Source organism: Chelonia mydas, chromosome 23, assembly GCF_015237465.2.
Source record: "Chelonia mydas isolate rCheMyd1 chromosome 23, rCheMyd1.pri.v2, whole genome shotgun sequence".
Taxonomy (NCBI): Eukaryota; Metazoa; Chordata; order Testudines; family Cheloniidae; genus Chelonia; species Chelonia mydas.
The window spans coordinates 5745602-5761921 of NC_051263.2; positions in this window are offsets into that span (position 1 = coordinate 5745602).

Consider the following 16320-nt stretch of genomic DNA (forward strand, 5'->3'; position numbering starts at 1 on the left):
GCTGGTCTCGGTGACACGGACATCTGAACTGCAGGGAGCTGGCCCAAGACCCAATGTCCTGTCATAGGAGTGGCCAACTGGCCACCAGATTATAGTGGCTTGGGTCCCTCACGGGCTGGGGCCAAGCTGGTGGCCAAAGGCCAAAGAGCTCTGTCCCCGTCCCCAGATCCAGCCGCTTCCCCATCCTGCAGGGTCGCTGCTTCCAGGGAGCAACAAGCTCAGTGACTGACTGTAAAGAGAAAATAAAGGGCCATAGCTGAGAGCAGCACCGGCCTCCCTCCTGGGCATGAATTCACATCACTGAATTATTACAGTATTGGGGTCAGCACTGGCTGGGAGGGGAACTCAGCCCCTAGTACCACACTGGGGGAATCACTGGAGAGCACCCCCACACTGCACAGCTCCCCTTTGTCCAACACCTGCTAAATCGGGTTGCAGCAACCTGGGATCTCCTTGGAGAACAGCCAACCTACCCAAGCTCTACTTAGCTCGAGAACTTGGAGGTTGCCGCTGCATCGTGTACTACTGAGGCAAACTCAGAGATGACTTTTTTCCTTGAGCTTCCAGCAGCTCCCTGCTGTGTCCTGGGACCTGCCCATTTGCTGAAGGATTAGGGGAGATGCTCACAGCAGAATAATTGTGGGGGTTCAGGGCTGATCTGACACCCCCCACCCCACTGTTCTCTGCACAGCACTCCGGCATGGCTGGGAAGGGCAGCAGCAGGATGGTCTCCTTGGAACGGCGCAATCAAGCCCTAGTGAGTATTCCCCGCTCCTGCTCTGGATCCACTGGTGTCCTCAGTTTCCCCTTCTAGTGATAATGGCTCAGACATGGCGGAGGAGGGAGTTATACGGGAACTTTTAACCCGGCTCCCCATACAGTCCTACTTACCTTTGTTCTCTCCCTCCCGGACGACCCTCCCCCAGATGGAGAAGATTAAATCCCTGCAAGTAGCCAACGCCAACCTGCGATACATGGTGAGTGCTCCAGCCTCGTGGACACCTGGCCTCTGCCCCGGGAGCAGCCCAGGCTCCCCTCACCCTGCTGGAGGTAGGGTGGGTTTGGTGGGCTCTGGGCTGGCAGCTTTAATTCATATGCCTGAGTTGTAGCCCCAGAGTGCCAATGCCCAGACAGTTCTGTGGCCAATGCCCATGTTGGGGAAGGCCCCGTCAGAGCCCCATGGCCTCCTTGGCCAATGCCCAGGCTGAGGGTCAGACCTGGCAGAGCCCCCAGCTAATGCCCAGACGGGGGTCCACCCCGCCAGAACTGGTTGCTCTTCAAGGCCGGTAGCGAACGCAGCAGCCGTTCCCCCTGTCACTAAGCTGGCCTGTCTGCCCTTGTCCCTACAGAATTTGCGGCTGAAGGAGGAGAACGAAGGTGAGAGGATGCAGCCCGTCGGGGTCTCCTGGGCTTAGCTGAGGCCTCCAGGTTGGCATGATCAGTAGGTAATGGTCCTGTCTGGGGTTAGAGACGACGTTGGACTCTAACCAGGGCACCAGACCTCCCTCTGCTTTCGTCCTGAGCTCTCCAGCCCTGCTGTCCGCCAGCACCCACCTGAGGCAGAGACATCAGTGGCCGACCTGGGTTTGTGGGACTACTCTGGGGGCTACATAACCACAGCTCTGCCCTGGGTTTGGGTGACTGTCACCCACTGGTGAGTGGGTGTTGCAGGGCATGCGCTGTGCTGGTTCACAGAGGCGAGGAGTCTGTTACACCTCCTGGCTTGAGACGCTTAGCTCAACTTGCAGCTGCTAGTGCATTTAGCTCTGGAAGTCCCTGGTTCAAGCCCTGGTATGATGGTAGCTATCATATTACTACTGAAGGGCCTGAATAACCTTAACTCTGCCCTGGGTTTGGGTTACTATTTCTGGGGCCTACACAACCTTAACTACAGTTAAGTCTATAAATTTACAGTCTATAAGTATCTACACAGGGAACAAATATTTACTAATGGGCTCTTCAGTCTAGCAGAGGAAGGTCTAACACGATCCAATGGCTGGAAGTTGTAATTAGACAAATTCAGCCTGGACATAAGGCGTCAGCCTTGAGCAGTGAGTGTGATTAATCGTTGGAACAATTTCCCGAGGGTCGCGGTGGATTCTTCCTCACTGTTTAAATCAAGATTGGAGAGACAAGGTGTCACAGACTCACAGGTCATGCCCACTCTTGGCCCCGAGCGGTCCCTGGGGGGAACCCCCTTCAGTGAGACAGCGCTTCTTGGGGGGTCCACTCTCTCTCAGGGGTTAAGCCCCCCCTGGAACCACACCTCTCGGAGCCTTAGCACGCCTGTCTCTCGCCGTGGGCCCCCTCAGGGAGTCCACTCGCTCTGGACCCCCAGGGCCTCCACTCTCAAAGGGAATAAAGTAACCCTGATCTCTAGACCGGAGCAACTCTCAGCCAGCATCAAACAGGAGGGTTTATTGAGTGTTTGAACCCAGCACAGGAAACTCTCAGGGCCCTCAGGCCTGGCCTCTCACAGCACAGCACATCCAAGTCTCCCCTGCATCCAGGGGGACTCTGGGCTCAGGAGAGAGAGCAGGCAGAGCCTACCTGGATGCAGGGGAGACTTGGACGTGCTGTGCTGAGGGAGGCCAGGCTTTCAGTGAGACAGCCCTTCTCGGGGGTCCTCCTCCTGGGACCACATGGGGCCAAGAGTGGGCACGACCTGTGAGTCTGTGACACAAGGTGGGAGAGGTAATATCTGTTATTGGACCAGTACGGTTTCTCTAATACCGTGGGACTAATATGGCTATACAACGCTACATACATCAAGCTGGGATGTTTTTCTGAAAGATCTGCCCTAGGGATTATTTGAGGGGAAGTTCTCTGGCTGGGTTATCCAGGGGTCAGACTAGATAATGACAATAGTCCCTTCTGGCCTTAGAATCAATGAATCTATGAACTCTGCCCTTGGGTTTGCATTCCTGTTTTGGGGGCCTCTTAACTCTGCCCCTAGATTACTGGCCTATCCCACTGTGGTCAATGGTAGCCGTTCCTTTGGCTCTGATGGGAGCCAAGCTGGGCGTCCAACTACAATTGGATGGGGGATGATTTTGTACCATTAGAGACCTGTACAGAGCAGCCTGGAATTCACAAGCTGGAGCAGATGGAAGCTTGGGATTTCCCTTCCACAGGAGAGATGCCGACGTTTCAAAATTTGAAAACAAACTTTTTTGAAATGTCCCATTGTGTGAAATTTAAAAATATAAAATCACGTCAGGCCAGCCGATGTGCTCCTTTTGAATAAAATCAAAAGGTTTTGTTCCGATTTTGACCTTTAAAAAAATCCATCATGTCAAATAGCTCTAAAAAATGGAATGGAAACGGTTCTGAAAGGCCCTTGTGGCAACGGGACGAGGTTCGCCTCTTCCTCTCGACAGTTCTTGTTTTATATTGCAGTATGTTGGTAATTCACAGCTACTATAAAATCAAATCGATCCAGAAACAAGGACTCGGACAGTCCCCAGTCAGAACTTGGCCTTTCCATTTTCTTCTGAAATGAAAGTCTGCCACAATCCTGATGAAAGGTCTGAGGTCAGAGGGCGTTTTCCAACGGACAAATGCTCCGATGGAAATTTTTCTAGATTCCTAGATTCTAAGGCCAGAAGGATAGTTGTGATCATCTAGCCCAGTGGCACTCAACCTTTCCAGACGACTGTCCCCCTTTCAGGAGTCTGGTTTCTCTTGCGTACCCCACGTTTCACCTGACTTAACAACGACTTGCTGACAAAATCAGACCTAAAAATACAAAAGTGTCCCAGCCACATGAGTACTGAATAATCACCGACTTTCTTATTTTCCCCATCTAATTCTAAAAGAAATCGATTGGAATATAAATCTGGTACTTACATTTCAGTTTGTAGTACACAGAGCAGTAGAAACCAGTCACTGTCTGTATGAAATTGTAGCTTGCACTGACTTCGCTAGCGCTGTTTAGGTAGCCTGTTGTAAAACGAGGCAAATACCTAGATAAATTGATGTACCCCCTGAGAGACCTCTGCGTACCCCCATAGGGACGTGTACCCCGGGTGGAGAACCACTGATTTCATCTGACCTCCTGGATAACAAAGGCCTGAGACGTGCCCTGCAAAAACTCCAACAGCAGGGTTTTTAAAAAAAGATCCAATCCTGGTTTTAAAATGGTCAGTGCTGGGGAACCCAGCACGCTCCCCTGTAAATTTTTCGGGGTGGATTCTCCAGTGCTGGCCCTGTTTAAATCAAGCTGGGATGCGTTTCTAACAGATCTGCTCCAGGAATTATTGTTGGGGGCGGGGGGTAATGATCAGTGCTCCCATCTGGCCTTGGAATCTATGAACAAAACCTATGTTGGCCACTAGACCCTGCTCCTGGCTGGAGACTAACCCGCTCCTGGGTCTTGGCCATGTGACCAGCGCCGGGGGTGCTGAATGCAGCTGGCTCTGTACGATACCACACATGTTGGTAACAGCTTCACTCTTTCATCCCCTTGCCCCAGTCTTCAAGTCAACAGAGGAAATCCTTCTCAGGTACGTGACCCTCCCGCCCCTCCCTGATCCCTGGGCCGGATCCCCCCAGGTTCACCCATTTACCCCCAGATCTGGTCCCCGACTCTAAAAGGGGCTGAACATTACAGAGATGATTGCGGGCGGGTGGGGGGGGAGGGGGAATCATGGCCAGTCTGTGGCCACCTAGTGGCCAGAGCTCTGGACTGCGACTCAAGGGACTTGGCTCTGCCTCTGGCCTCCTGGACAGCCTTGGACAAGTCATGTCCCCACTCTGTGCCTCAGTTTCTCCCTCTGCAAAATGGGGACAATGACACTGCCCTCCTTTGGAAAGCCTTATATGGGAGCTAGGGATTGTCATTATTTAAGGTCCAGATGGCAGTAGAATACATATGATACCCAGGGGCCAATTCAGTGTGTCCCAGAGATGTGACTGGTCTAAGGGTAGAGCAGAGGGGGCTGGGAGTCAGGACTATCTAGCTATTAAAGGAGGTGACAGGCATCTAACCTTGATGGAAGCTGAGTGAGGAGTGTCACAACTCCCTGGGCATCATCTCAAGGGAAGAATGGGGGGTAGCAGGGAGCGCCCTCGCCCTCAGGCATAGAGCTTTCCAGCTACACAATCCCATACACTGGGGGGCCTGCACTGACAGTGAGGGGAGAGCGCCCCCTGCTGAGCCCCGCTCCCTGCAGCACAGCGCCCCCTACAGCAGTGCCGGGGTCAGCATTGGCGGTGTGGGGTGGCCCCATCCAGGCGCCAGCACGCAGCGCCCCTCGCATGGGGCGCAGGAGGGACGTGATCGTGGACGTTTGCACTGAATTCCAGGGACAATGACAAGATCAAGCAGAAGATCATCCAGCTGACGGAGCTTCAGGAGAGCCTGGTGAGGGGGCTCTGTGGGCTGGCGTAGGGTCTGCCCCTGGGCTCAGCCCGTGTGGGAGGCTACACGGCCCTGGCACCACCTGGCATCCTACCAGCTCCACACACCAATCCACCCCACCCTGTTACCCCAACCCTCCAGGCCTGATCCTACCAGGGGTTATGGGCAGCCCCATGCTGGCCCTAACACACCATCCCCTCACCCTCAGGTGAGCCCTGGGCTCATCTGCTCTGTGCATGCCCCTTTAAATGCCCCTGCCCTGCCTAGGGGTGTTCCTTGCACCCTGTGATTCCTGCTCTAGGACCCTCTATGTAGCCCCCCTGCACCCTGCAAAGACACCAACCCTTCAAGAGCCAGGATGAGAGCTCGCATCAGACGGCCTGGGGGCATTTACTGAGATACTGGGGCTGTTTCCCAGTTCCCCCATCCTGTTCCTGGCTTAGGCGGTAAAGTGACTTTGACCTCCCTGTACTCTGGGCCCTGCCCCCAGTGTCACTTAGAGCAGCCCTGTGGCTGCACTAAATTATGCTCTGCTCCCTATGGGCCCTGGGAGGCAGAGAATAGCCGCAGTGCAATGAAGTGTGTTGCCACAGGGGGGCGCTCCGCTCTCCACGCCCCATTGTCCTGGGATGTGCTGGAGGGGCAGAGAACTTGGGTGGATAAAGACGCTTAAAGCCAACCTGTGGGTTTGGTTAAGGACAGCGGCTCTCTTTCTCCTCTTCCAGCAAGACGATATTTACATCCTGGAAGAGCAGCTGTGTAAGTACCCGACGCGGGGGCCAAACCCTCTTCTACTGGAACTCAGATGAGCACTGAAGCCAAGGGGACTAGGCCCAATCACACCAGCTGAGGACCTGGCACACCAGCTCCTAGCAGAGTGAACTGGGGAGGCGGGAGCAAAGGGTTGGATTTTATGCCCCCTTCCCAGAAGTCAGAGGCCTTTCAGTTTGCTTAGTCCGACCCGACGAAGTTTTGTGGGGCAGGCTAGTGGGGGTCAAAATCCAATTTTCACAGGTCCAGCAGGAGTCAGAGTCTGAAATTAACTTATTAGCAGGAGTAGGATGACTTGCCTCATTGTGCCAGGCGCTGCCCAGACACACAGTAACCAACACTGGGGCTCATCACGCCGGGCGCTGCCAAGACACACAGTGACCGAGATCAGGGCCCCGTCGCGCCGGGCGCTGCCCAGACACACAGTGACCGAGATCAGGGCCCCGTCGGGCCGGGCACTGCCCAGACACACAGTGACCGAGATCAGGGCCCCGTCGGGCCGGGCACTGCCCAGACACACAGAGACAGAGATCAGGGCCCCGTCGGGCCGGGCACTGCCCAGACACACAGTGACCGAGATCAGGGCCCTGTCATGCCAGGTGCTGCACAGACACACAGTGACTGAGATCAGTGACTCACTGTTCCGGGCACTGAAGAGACACATAGTAACGAGCTCAGTATCTCTCTGTGTCGGGCGCTGCCCAGATACATGGGCCTTTTTTATATACAGATTTTGTGCATGGGTTAGGGATGTGATTTTTTTTTTTTTACCCATCTTGCTATACTGATACAACCCCTATTAGAGACCCAGCGAGGCTTGGCCTACACTTCAGATTGAGAGCTACAGAGCTCAGGGGGTGTGAAAAATGCACCGCCCTGAACGCCATAGCTCCGCTGACCGAACCCCCAGTGTAGACACAGCTCAGTCCGTGGGAGAATGCTTCCATCGCCCTAGAGACCGTCTCTCCGGGAGGTGGAGTTCCTACAGCACCAGAGCTGGGCCACTCCCGCCTGCAGTGTAGACAAACCCTTACACTGGTAGAAAGGTTCCTTATCCCCAGATCCCTGATTCCCCCTTCCCGTATGGAGATAGCTGTCCCAGGAGAAGAATGTTTCTACCAGTATAACTAGGGAGTTTGTACTCCTTTACGTACAGCCGGTGAGTTAAAGCCATGTGACTTCAGTATATGGACAAGGTGACAGTGAGAGCCAGGCCCTGCCCCAAAGAGCTCGCATTCTGAATAGACAGAGGGTGGGGTGGGGAAACTGAGGCACAGACCATGGCTGTGCTTTCCCCAAGGTCTGGGGCAGAGCTGGGAGTCGAAGCCAGCTCTCCCGAGTTGCAGTGCAGTGACTGATCCAAGACTTGGACGCTGCCCACCACAGTCTATTTGACATCGATACTGGCCCCTCCAAGGGCAGGCAACGGGCCCCTCACTCAGGCGTTGGGCACTCCCCCATGCGAGGGGGCCCATGGACTCCAGGGCCGAGCTCGGCGGCCTGAACCCCTGAGGCTGTGATGCTGGGACTGCCGGCTCCAGAGAGCCGCGGACGTGATCTCAGGCCGAAACGTTGCCGTTGGAATTGGAAAGCTCCAGCAACGTTTCCGGTCGGTTTTCAGAGCCCTAAAACCTTGGGGGTTGGTTCGGTTTCTTTTCACTGCAGGGCTCGCTCGCCCTGCCAGCATCTCTGTAAATATCATGGGGACCTTCAAGGAAAGGGGGACCGTGGCGTACGCATCACTGCTGCTCGCGTGGGAAGTTTTCCCCGGCCGCAGAACCCGGAGGCGGAACAGAAAAGGCCAGAGCATGGCCCTGATTTCGCTGAGCCGTGGGGGCAGATCCGGAGCTGGGGTAAATCTGCACCGCGCTATTGGCCCCTGTAGAGCGGCGCCAGAGCACACCAGCTGGGGCTCTGCCCATGGTGACGTTGCAGGGCACCCGGGGGATTGGCAGAGTGGGACAGGCAGGGGGACAAGCTGGGATGTAGACGGGATTGGGGGTTCTAGGATAGGGGGCAGGGGCAGAGGGCGGGTAAAGGAGATGACACAGCGCCAAGATCCCTGCAGCCAGCTGACCCCTGCTGTCCTGTGTGTCCTCTTCCAGGTGCCTGCACGTGCCGCGAAGGAAAAAGGTTTGAACTCCCCATTAAACTCTCCCCCCCGCAGCACTGAGCCGGCAGCAGCCTCCCTCCCCTCTATTTCTGTCCCCACTGCCCGCCTCCTCCCAGTCCAGCTCCACACTGCCCTGGCATCCCCGTGCACTGCCTCCTAGGGGTGGGAGGCTGGGAGCGCAGTCTGGAGGCCCCCAAGGAGCAGTCCTACCTGCACTAGCAACAGATGGGAGACTCGGAGCTGGAGTTTCCAGACCAGTGCTGAGGGCTACGAGCCGGAAAGCATCTCCCCTGGCTCAAACCCACCAGATCCAATTAGCATCAAACTCCCCCCTGAATCCTCTGCCCTCAGGAGCCCTCGCAATGCGCTCTGCAGGCTGGCAGGAGAGTCTCCCCCAAAGGCGTGGTGGCCACTCTTGGCTTTATAGGGTCAACCATCTGGGGCTCCCTAATTAACCTTCTCTGTGAGGGAGACGTAGGGATGGCTTGCCCACCACAGAAATGCAGCCACCTCTGGGGTGGGGCCCAGCAGCTGTTTAACAGCCACACGGCGCTTTAGGACAGGAAGTGCAGAAGCCTGTGTCCAAGTGGAACTTCAAGAGGGTGGATGTGGATGCACCCAAAGAGAGAGCTGGCCGCAGTAGGGAGAACCTATGTTTGATAAGGCAGATTTGCAGCTGGTATAAATTGGGGTAGCACCATTATCGTCTGGAGCTCGGGCTCTATGCCACACTGGGGTACACTGACTGTGAGGGGAGAGCGCCCCCTACTGAGCCCCCACCCTGCTCCCTGCAGCACAGCGCCCCCTAGTGTCACACTGGGGCATTGGGGCCTGCACTGGCAGCGAGGGGATTATGCCCTCGACTGTCCCTTTTGGATACTGAATCACAGCTTGGGAATGGGACGTACTTTACTAGCCTATGAGCCCCACCGGCTGCCGCAGCAGAATGGGGATGTCTCCAGCCAACTCCTGACCCTTGTCCCCTTCTCCCTATGCCCCTCCCACCCATGTCTCTCTGCAGAGAAGAAAATATAGAGCCTTTCCACACATGAGGGGCGAGCCACCTGCCGGGGGAGCCGGGAGCCACCCCCTCCGCGATGGACAAAGCCAGCGGGAGCCCCGGCCCGGAATAAACTCCCCTCCCGTCTGCCAACGGTTGCGATGTGCAGGCCGTGTTTTGTGGGGTGGCTGGTTACGAGGCACCCTGGCGTCTCTGGAGCCGTTTCTCAGACCCCTCCGGCAGCATCAACGGGGCAGGAACGGCTCCTGGAGGATTGTCCAGTCATGGATTTACGGGGGCTGCCCTACGCCTTGGTCCCTTTGGGGCTGGTCTATGCTTAAAACATACCCACGCGTGGCTCTGTCGGCCAGATATTGCTTTCAAGGCCCCGTTGTTTGGGGAGAGGGGCTTCCTCCGCTGGCAGACAAACTCCTTTTACCCTGGGGGGCTAGCCAAGCACGGGTGCTGGCGTGCAGCCATCGCCTCTGGCTCTGGGGTGCGTCTGCCCAGCAGCCAGGAGGGAGAATCCCTGGACGTCTCCTAGGGCTGGAAATGGCACCTTGAGCTCCAGCCTAGACGCACCCAGTGTGGCTGGGAGCCCAGTTCTCAGCACCTCGGCCCTGTGGTCCCCAGCCACACTGGGTTCACCCGGTCAGGCTGCGGGGGCTTTCCGGTCCTTATGCATTAACGGCCCTCCCCGTCCTGGGCTTTTCTGTTGGATCTTCCGGGGGGGGCTGTCCTTCATGGGTGCTGATCCAGCCAGTTCCAGCTCAAATATCTCGTCTCAGCCCGTTCGGCTTCCCTGGCCCTGCCTCTCCCCTAGGAGAATGAATCAGGGCATGGCTGGAGCACACTGCCCTGTGGCTACTCACTGCCCCCCAGGGTCCATAGGGGACAGATCGGGGGCATGGCCAAAGCACATTGCACTGTGGCAATTCTCTGCCCCCCAAGGTCCACAGGGACAGACCAGGGGCCTGACCGGAGTGCACAGTGCTGTGGCTATTCACTGCCCCCCAGGGTTCATAGGAGGCAGAGCATGAATTAGAGCAGCCCCAAGGCCACGCTAACTGTCACCAGGCAAGGCCAAGCACACAGGCCCAGCAAAGGGGGCTCTGAAACCGGAGCAAAGCCATTCCGCTCAATGGAGTCAGCCCAGGTCACAGCAGCAGAAACGGGAGCAGAAATCTGGCTTTACCCACTGGAAATGCAGCCACCTCTGGGGTGAGGCGGGGGCGGCCAAGCAGTGCACAAGTTCAAGCCGTTCAGCAAGTGCCAGGGCACCTTTGATGACTGGAGATGAGACGGGCCAGGGCTGCTCGAGCCAACACTCGTGTCCCTCCTCTGGCCAATAGGACGCCCTGGTCTGCATTAGCCATGCCCTTCCCCCCACCCCAAAGAGGAAGTGAGACAGGGCAGGGGGCCATATGCTCAGGAGCAGATTTACCATGAAACAAACCATGTGGTGGCCCGGGGCCCCCAAAATGCAGGACAAATCTCATCTGACAACCTGCCCCCGAGTCCCGGGTGGCGGTGCAGCAGGGCTCAGGCAGGCTGCCTGCACGCCGTGGCCGGTGGCCCCACACCGCTCCCGGAAGCGGCCGGCTGCTGGCACGTCTCTGCGCGCCCCTGGTGGGGGGAGGCGGCTGCGTGTGCTGCCCGCTGCCCACCTGCCCCCAAGGGGCGCGCAGAGACATGCCAGCAGCTGGGCTAAGGCGGCTCCCTGCCCACTCTGCCTCCCTCCCACCGCGGTGCGCCGCTCCCGGAAGCGGCCGGCATGTCCCTGCGGCCCCCTGGCGAGGGGTGGGGGGTGTCTCTGCGCACTGCCCCCACCCCGAGCGCCAACTCCACAGGCTCCCATTGGCTGGGAACTGCGGCCAATGGGAGCTGCAGGGGTGACGCCTGTGGGCAGCGGCACGCGGAGACCCCCCGCCCCCCGGCTCACCCACCTAGGAGCCGCTGCCAGAGGGGTGTGCCGGTCGATTTGGGAGCCACGCCGCCCGAAGTAAGTGCCGCCCCCCTGCCCCTGTCCCGCACCCCAACCCCCTGCCCCAGCCCAGAGCCCGCCCCCCCTCACCCTCTCCTGCACCCCAACCCCTGCCCCAATCAAGGTACCTCACTTTATTTTCATTTACTTCCCATAACTTGTCTTATAATATAAGAGAAGGATAAAGAAAAAAGGAATGAAAAACAGGGGTGGGGGGAGACGAGAGAATGTTATTTTTCTTGGCTGGGTCCTGGGGGGGGGCCCCAAAAATGAAGGCCCTAAATCCAGCACTGTATGTGCTCCTCCCTGAGAGGGGCTGGAGCACATGGCCCTCTCCTTGCCCGCTCCCCCCCCACCCCCCCGCAGAGCCCACCGGCGCCGGGGGGTTAAATCGGATCCCCTGCTGACTCACTATCGAATGCCTGTGTCTGGCTCTGAGGCTTCTGCACCCATCGGGGTGTCTGGGGGGTAGCCTGTGGGTGAAACGAGTTTGTGAGTTCTCAGCCCAGCTCCTGACTGGACATTAGCTGGCCCCTTCACTGGCAGCCTCAGCACAGCCCGCCCCTTGCCCCCACCCCCCACCCCCCAGCCTGGGGGTGAGGCATATAGCAGTGTCGGGGTGAGCAGGGAGATAGCCTTACAGGTTCCCGAGGGATTTCCTACTATCCTCCTGGGTCTCAGTCACCCCCTTTCCTGCCCCCCCACCCATCCCCTACCAGGGCCAAATCCTGCTCTCAGTAATGTTGGCATAAATCTGGAATCACTCTGGATTTACACCAATGGGCTCAGATCAGAATGTGGTCCCATCCCCAAAGTGGAGACGCTTCGGATCTACGCTAGCATTACCACCTTTGAAATGCAAAAAAAAGGCACCCCCCCCACAAGGCCAGCCTGCCACAACCTCAAACCCCAACCACAAGGCAACTCCGCAACCCATCCCCCTTCAACAGCCACTTATAGTTAAGGATAAGATTTTGTCATGGATATTTTTAGTAAAAGTCACGGACAGGTCACAGGTAATAAACAAAAATTCAGGGAAGCTGTGACCTGTCTGTGACTTTTACTAAAAATATCCATGACAAAATCATAGGAAAGTGGCTGGGCAGATACCGGGTGGCTGGGAGCTCCAGGGCCACCCCCCTGACCTGTGGCTGGAAGCTGCAGGGTCCCATTGCCCCCCCACGGCAGCTGTTAAACAATAGAATACCATTTAGTCAAAGATTTTTGGATGTTTTCTACATTTTCAAATGTATTGATTTCAGTTACAACACAGAATACAAAGTGTACAGTGCTCACTTGATATTATTTTTGATTATAAATATTTGCACTGTAAAAAACATAAGAAATAGTATTTTTCAATTCACGTCATACAAGTCCTGTCGTGCAATCTCTTTATCATGACAGTTGAACTTACAAATGTGGAATTATGTAAAAAAAATAACTGCATTCGAAAATAAAACAGTGTCAAACTTTAGCGCCTACAAGTCCACTCAGTCCTACTTCTTGTTCAGCCAATCGCTCAGACAAACAAGTTTGTTTACATTTACGGGAGATAATGCTGCCCTCTTCTTGTCTACAATGTCACCTGAAAGTGAGAACAGGTGTTCTCATGGCACTGTTGTAGCCAGCGTTGCAAGATATTTATGTGCCAGATGTACTAAAGATTCATATGTCCCTTCATTCTTCATCCACCATCCCAGAGGACATGCGTCCATGCTGATGATGGCTTCTGCTCGATAACGATCCAAAGCAGAGCTGACCGACGCATGCTCATTTTCATCATCTGAGTCAGATGCCACCAGCAGAAGGTTGATTTTCTTTTTTGGTGGTTCGGGTTCTGTAGTTTCCGCATTGGAGTGTTGCTTTTTTAAGACGTCTGAAAGCATGCCCCACACCTCGTCCCTCTCAGATTTTGGAAGGCACTTCAGATTCTTAAACCTTGGGTCGAGTGCTGTATATTAGAAATCTCACATTGGTACTTTCTTTGCGTTTTGTCAAATCTGCAGTGACAGTGTTCTTCAAACGAACATTGTGTTGGGGCATCATCCGAGACTGCTATAACATGAAATATATGACAGAATGCGGGTAAAACAGAGCAGGGGACATACAATTCTCTCCCAAGGAGTTCGGTCACAAATTTAATTAATGCATTATTTTTTATCGAGTGTCATCAGCATGGAAGCATGTCCTCTGGAATGGTGGCCGAAGCATGAAGGGCATACGAATTTTTAGCGTATCTGGCACGTAAATACCTTGCCACGCTGGCTACAAAAGTACCACGCGAATGCCTGTTCTCACTTTCAGGTGACATTGTAATGAAGAAGCAGGCAGCATTATCTTCCGTAAACATAAATAAACTTGTTTGTCTTAGCGATTGACTGAACAACAAGTAGGACTGAGTAGACTTGTAGGCTCTAAAGATTTACATTGTTTTGTTTTTGAGTGCAGTTATGTAACAAAAAAAAATCTACATTTGTAAATTGCACTGTCACGATACAGAGATTGCACTTCAGTACTTGTATGAGGTGAACTGAAAAATACTATTTTGTTTATCATTTCTACAGTGCAAATATTTGTAATCAAAATAATAATATAACGTGAGCACTGGACACTTTGTGTTCCGTTTTGTAATTGAAATCAATATATTTGAAAATGTAGACAAACATCCAAAAATATTTAATACATTTCATTTGGTATTCTGTTGTTTAACAGTGTGATTAAAACTGTGATTAATTGCAACTAATTTTTTTAATCGCGATTAATTTTTCGAGTTAATCACCTGAGTTAACTGCGATTAATCACCAGCCCTATTTGGAATTTTATACATAAAGAAAACCCATTGAGTCCATCTCTTGAATTTGTATTTGCCCTTTGATTTTGTAGTTTCCAGCAGTTTCTTATTTTGAACGGCAACATCTTAGCATCTTTAGCTGGACACAGCAACTGTTAAGATTAGCTACCCCCATGTCTTGGGATAATAATGCAAATCTTTAGACCCACGTTAAAAAAAAACAACCCTGCAAATCAAATTATTTTTTCTGGCAACTGGCAAATCCATAAAAAACCCAACCAGGTCAGTCAAATATCAGCCAGGTGGTAACCCTAAATAGACACTTGTGCCCATGTTTCAGTTACTTAGGAAGGAAAAATCAAATGCACAGCCACCAAATGGGGACTAACTGGCTAGGCGATCGTACTGCTGTAAAGGATCCTGAGGGGTTCTAGCAGATCATAAATTGAACGAATCAACCCTGTGAAGCAGCGGCTAACAAGGCTGAGTATCATTCTGGGTGTATTCACAGGAGTGTGGTATTGTCAGGCCCGGGAGGTAATTGTCCCGCGCTACTCGCCACTGGTGAGGCCTCAGCGGGGGTGCTGGGTCCAAATCCGGGCGCCACCCTTCATGTGGACGAATTGGAGAGAGAGCAACACAAATGACCCAAGAGAAAACCTGAGCAGTGAGGAAAGGTTGAAAACTTGAGAAAAGAAGCCGGGTGGGGGGCCTGAGAACAGTCATCAAATACGTTCAGGGCTGCTACAAAGAGGACGGAGATCGATTCTTCTCCATGTCCACTGCAGGTAGGACAAGAAGCGATGGGCTTACTCCGCAGCAAGGAAGATTGAGGTTGGCTCTGAGGACACACTTTAGAAGGGGAGTTCAGCTCTGGAATGGGAGGCGGGGTGGATCCCCGTCACTGGACGTTTTTAAGACCAGGCTGGACAGACCCCTGTCAGGGCTGGTCTAGGTGGGCTTGGTTTGGCCTCGATGCAGGGGGCTGGACGAGGTGACCTCTCAAGGTCCTTTCCAGCCTCAGATTTCTATGATCCTGTGAGATCCGACTCATCAGGGTTTGCTGAGAGTCGGCCACTGGGCAAAGGCCAAATCTGGCCCCTTGATGCTGGGTCCGGGGCTGGGGTCAGGGCCAGGTGACTTGCTTTGAAAGCAGCTGGCCAGGAAACGGAGCCATCTAACAAAGTAACAACCGTCACTGGTGGAGCCCCCTAGTGGCCAGTCACTGGCATCATCAGATCCAAAGTCCTTGCTAGCCGGCCCTGGCTGTGGTGTCCACCTGGGGGCTCTGAAGGCCCCCCTCCTGGGCTCAGACCGGTTTGCAGTGTGACTCCTGGGGGACCACCTGGCAGCTAAAGTGAGGAACACCAGCTTTGCAAAGGGGCTTCTTAACCCCTTCCTTCCTGCCCCCGAGACAGCACAACCCTGTTGTCCCATCAGCCTTGATAGCCCCTTGATGGCCTGATATCAGCTTCCCAGAGGGTCCAGTCCCCCGGAGGGCTGCGATTCCTAAAGCAAACAGGAATTCCCAACTGGACCCAGACCCATTCCCCAAACTGCCCCATCTCTTCCCCCTCTGAAGAGGGTCAGCTGAGGGATACCCCAGAAGATCCTAACACCTCTTTCAAACGTCATACCATACACCCCAACCAGCAGACCACATCCATAAGTAATTACAGAGCGGTTCCTACCTATCTCGGGTGCTTATCTGGCCATCATCATAGTATTTGGGCAGCTCACAATCTGTAAGACTCTAAGATACTTAGCCACACATACCCTCTGTGAGACAAGGCCATTATCCTCATCATATTGATGGGTAAACTGAGGCACAGCACGGCAATGACTTGCCCACAGTCACAGAGGGCATCTATAGCAGAGCAGGGCCTTGAGCACTGGTCTGTCGGTCCCAGGGTGGTACCTTACTCACTAGACCATCCTTTCGGTTCCAGCGTGGGTGATTTCCCCCTGTGGCTCGCACCGGATGGGTGACACATAGGGTGTTCTCACGCAACCCGATGTGCCCCTTTTACCCCCAAGCCTCTGGGTTTGAACTGTGATCTGACCCTGCAAACCCCTCCCCCCGGTGTTCATCTGCTATGGATCATGAAGTGAGACGATGGCTGGTGGCTTAGGGCGCCAGCCGCACCGACTGGGCACTGGGCTTCCCCACCTGGGGATGGGGATGCACCCCCTGGATCGGTCAGGGTGGTTAGGACAGGCCTGGCCCCCTGCAGAGCTGGTCAGGTCCTGGATCCAGGGCCCCGCCCCCATCCCCCAGCCTTCCCAGGGAGGTGGCCCC